This window comes from Trematomus bernacchii, unplaced genomic scaffold (assembly GCF_902827165.1).
Source record: "Trematomus bernacchii unplaced genomic scaffold, fTreBer1.1, whole genome shotgun sequence".
Lineage (NCBI taxonomy): Eukaryota > Metazoa > Chordata > Actinopteri > Perciformes > Nototheniidae > Trematomus > Trematomus bernacchii.
Genome location: NW_022987648.1, coordinates 17,251,819 through 17,256,821, shown reverse-complemented (window position 1 = coordinate 17,256,821; position 5,003 = coordinate 17,251,819).

The following is a 5,003-nucleotide window of genomic DNA, read 5'->3' as shown; positions in this document are numbered from 1 at the left end:
TTTAACTTCGAACGCTTGTTTTTACTAGCAACTGATCCTGCAGATGTCCTATCCAATAAAGAATATTCCAAATGTTCTAAAAGGCTACTATGGGAGGTGGCAGTGAACACTTTTAAGCTCACTGTCAGCTTCTTGAGAAAACAACGCCTACACAGGTGTGTTCAATATCCCACGTGATTAGCCCCGTTGCCCAGGGTGACGTGGGCAGAGCTAAGAATTTCATGACATCAATTCAATTTACTAATCCTGAGCCAACATGTGACCTGTCTTTGAGTCTGTTAAAAATAAAGATGTTTCGCTATCTAAAACCAAACAATAATAATGGAATCCTTTACCAGAACATTTCCAATAACAGAATCATCAAAATCATTAAGAGGCGATCCAAAATAAAAACACACAATGTAGTCTTGTCTTTAAAAAAAGTTTTCCAGTTGTAATTGTCTCTGTACCAAAAATGTGAAAATAAAGCATATGCAGTACTATAATGAATGTAAAAGGGTCAGATGAAATTGCTTGCAGGGTGCAATGCTATTGACTTTAGTTGAAGGAAGAGTTTATGAGCAAACTTTGTCACTCCAGGGTCCTTCGATCTTGCCAAACAATGCAAGCTGCAGGGCTTAGGATATAAGGAAAATATATTTATGATATTTAAAACCTAAAAGCCATATAAAACAATAAGCTCTTAAAGTAAATGCATTTTCAATATATTTTAAAGGTCCCATGTCATGGCCATTTCTACTGATCATAATTCCATTGTTGAGGTCTACTAAAATAGATTTATATTGTGCAATTTTCCAAACTCACATTGGTTTCTCATACAGCATCTCTGTGAAGTATGTGTATTCACCAGGGGCCTCATTTATAAAGGGATATACGCTCAAAAAATGGCGTACGCCAGTTTCTACGCAATGTTTGCGATTTATAAAATACTAACTTGACGGGAAAATGTACGGTCCTCCACTCAAACTCTAACCCATGCGTACGCACTAAGCACAACAACGGGAGAGACGAGAAACTGCGACACCGTTGGCAGAAGGAAGAATGGAGAGAAATATGTGGAAATAATACCATAAATAAAATGTTACCTTTCATTTATCATATATGAAGAATTTATTTTCAAACATTGATTAAAGCCAATCTTAAAATGATTAAACAAACGCCTGTTTGAGACTCCTCAGTGCACACAAAAACATAACTTCGAGAAATAAATAAATACGGATATGTTATTTCAAACCACCTCGAATATGTTGTGTTAATGTTATGAAATGTTTTCTCATAAATTATGCGGTAAACAGGAGGACAGAATTACGTCTAAACTGACGCCGTTTTGTATTTCTATAGGTTGTAGATACGAGCATGGTTTTATATACTATCACGTTTAATCGTGTTTTATGCCGTTTGCCAAGACTTGATAAGTCGCTCGTAAAACACAGGAGGTTTGGAAACTAAGAACACCATATGTGGTAAATTGTACAGCTAATATAACACAACACATTAGTTGTATTTCCTTTAACTGGTGGATTATGGATATATAGTTGCTGATCGACAGCTGGAACACAAACCACCAAATACAAAAAATTAAATCAGATCCAGTAGTCATGACTCCACTCCGGAGGGATTCCCCGCTCATTTCTTACAGTTTCTCATCAAGGGGGTGTCTCCTGTCCCCGGTACAAACACACTGCCTGAGGAAGGTTATGTGTATTTTTTTTTGTCATTAACTTTTTTCGGACCACTTATTTATTCATTTTGACTGACTGCATGAAGAAGATCGAATAAATAATTATTCGATCTTCTTCATGCAGTCAGTCAAAATGAATGAATGAATGGGCGTTTCTTTGACTATTTATAGGCAAATATGGGCGTTACGTGAAGCCCGCAAAAGCTGCGCCGCATTTCGAGTCGATTGTGATTTATAAAGGGAAACAGGCGTAGGAAGTGCCGGTACGCACTTCCCTCGCCGGTACGCAATGTTTTGTGAATTGGAAAATGTCTGAACATTTCTGTACCTATTTTTTTGCTTTGTACTACGTAAGCAACCTTCCCACGTGAATCCTACGCAAGGCGTTATAAATTAGGCCCCAGGTATTCGATCTCTGTCCTAAACGGCTTGTTGGAGCTCCTGCCCCCCCCCCCCCCCCCTCCCTGTGAGCCCAGTGGGTGCTATTTGTGGGGTATTATCAGTTTACCCTACAAGGTACAACAAAGCTAACAATTTAATCAAAAACATTCTGTTAAAACCCTTGCAGGTATTGGAAGAGATCTAATCAGACAAGAACACATTTAAATCCTCAGCATAGGTTTACCAAGTGTGCTTTTGAACACTTTTTAGCCCCCCTTTTTAATGACTAGTGTTGCAACAGTAAAGCGACTTTTAAAGGTGCCGTATGAGATAGGACTGAACATTTCTGATCCTCTAGCCTACATATTTAATGTTATCTTTTATTATTGACAGCATTGCATAAATCTCCCTCAAGCAACATGTGTGGCAACCCAATAAAAGAGAACTAACTGATTATCCTTTTCCAGGGAGTGCTAATATATATAATAGAAAAGGAAAGAGGTAGAACAACTCACAGGTTTGAGTGATACACTGGGTGTTTCTCAATCGCGAGTACGCTTGCTTGGTAGCACATGTCTGCCGAGCATCTTGCTTCAGAAGCGAGGCAAGAATACTTCCTGCCATTCGGAAAACAAAGAGTGGAACACGCTAGCAAGTGTGCAGGTGTGCGTCATATGAGAGGCCCCGCCTTACATCTTCCGCCACAGATTTGGGGAAATTGGTCCGTGCGCAAAGCATTGTGGGGATTTTAAGACCGCAGTCTACTCATGTGCAGCCTCGATATTTCTCCAAACGGAGTACGCCGGGCTCGGTAGATTTCCAAGTATGCTGGAGATTGGAACAGTACTTCGGCGGCACTCAATGACGTAGTATGCTTGAAATAGTGGCTCTGCAGCAGCTTTACTCGCGATTGAGAAACACCCAGTGTCTAGCCCAGGGGCCTCATTTATAACGCCTTGCGTAGGATTGACACTGGGAAGGTTGCTTACGTAGTACAAAGCAAAAAAATAGGTACAGAAATGTTCCGACATTTTCCGATTCACAAAACATTGCGTACCGGCGAGGGAAGTGCGTACGGCACTCCCTACGCCTGTTTCCCTTTATAAATCACAATCGACTCGTAACGCCCATATTTGCCTATAAATAGTAAAAGAAACGCCCATTCATTCATTCATTTTGACTGACTGCATGAAGAAGAAAATTACGACCGAACAGCTAAAAAAGACATCTCACACCGTGTCAGATTTTGGTTATTTTGGGGAGGTCGAGATAAATCATATTGTTTGGTGGATGCAGTTTGAACCAGAGTAGCAGCATGGAGGTCGGATCGTCACCAAAATAAATAAATAAGTGGTCTGAAAAAAGTTAATGACAAAAAAAATACACATAACCTTCCTCAGTGTGTTTGTACCGGGGACAGGAGACACCCCCTTGATGAGAAACTGTAAGAAATGAGCGGGGAATCCCTCCGGAGTGGAGTCATGACGACTGGATCTGAATTATTTTGTTGTATTTGGTGGTTTGTGTTCCAGCTGTCGATCGGCAACTATATATCCATAATCCACCAGTTAAAGGAAATACAACTAATGTGTTGCGTTATATTAGCTGTACAATTTACCACATATGGTGTTCTTAGTTTCCATACCTCCTGTGTTTTACGAGCGACTTATCAAGTCTTGGCAAACGGCATAAAACACGATTAAACGTGATAGTATATAAAACCATGCTCGTATCTACAACCTATAGAAATGCAAAACGGCGTCAGTTTAGACGTAATTCTGTCCTCCTGCTTACCGCATCATTTATGAGAAAACATTTCATAACATTAACACAACATATTCGAGGTGGTTTTAAATAACATATCCGTATTTATTTATTTCTCCAAGTTATGTTTTTGTGTGCACTGAGGAGTCTCAAACAGGCGTTTGTTTAATAATTTTAAGATTGGCTTTAATCAATGTTTGAAAATGAATTCTTCATATTTGATAAATGAGAGGTAACATTTTATTTATGGTATTATTTCCACATATTTCTCTCCATTCTTCCTTCTGCCAACGGTGTCGCAGTTTCTCGTCTCTCCCGTTTGTGTGCTTAGTGCGTACGCATGGGTTAGAGTTTGCGTGGAGGACCGCACATTTTCCCGTCAAGTTAGTATTTTATAAATCGCAAACATTGCGTAGAAACTGGCGTACGCCATTTTTTGAGCGTATATCCCTTTATAAATGAGGCCCCTGGACACATTTACCATGGTATTTTTACCAAAAATCTCAAAAGACATGCCGTTTAATCCTTGATTGAATTGCTTTATTTTCATTTGTTAATCGATGTAAAAAGTTCAGACAAATAAGTGTAATAGTGAAAAAACTCAATTATGTGGCATTTGTACTTTCCAAAAAAAGTGGAACAGGGATTATATTGATCCTGAGTAAGTAGTAATAAATGATAACAGAACATAACATCACATTCAATAATTAATACATTTCTGGTTATGCCATTGTTTCTTTTACTTGTTGATAACTCAATGAAACTCAGTGTTTAGAAAACTGTGAGGAACAAGTCATACAGCGATCATTTTGGTCCTCAGTGTAAAGGTTAACAACATGCGAAGAAATATATTGATATTTTCATAAAAAGTCATACAGACAATAAATTGGTCCTCACTTTGAGTAGTTGTACATTTGTAGAACAATAATAAAAAATAAAAATAAAGTAATACAGAGTTTAAAGTGATCCCAAGTGAGTGGTGATAAACGATAACTTTGCATAAATATAACTTCCTTTGTTTCATTTCCATAACAAAATCATAGAGGGCCTATGGGTCCTGCGTGAGTAGTCAAAACTCTTCAACAATACTCAAAATATCATATTTACATTCCCATTACAATGGCCTTTCATTGGCTTCAGAAACTCAATGTGGCATTTGTACTTTCCAAAAAAAGTG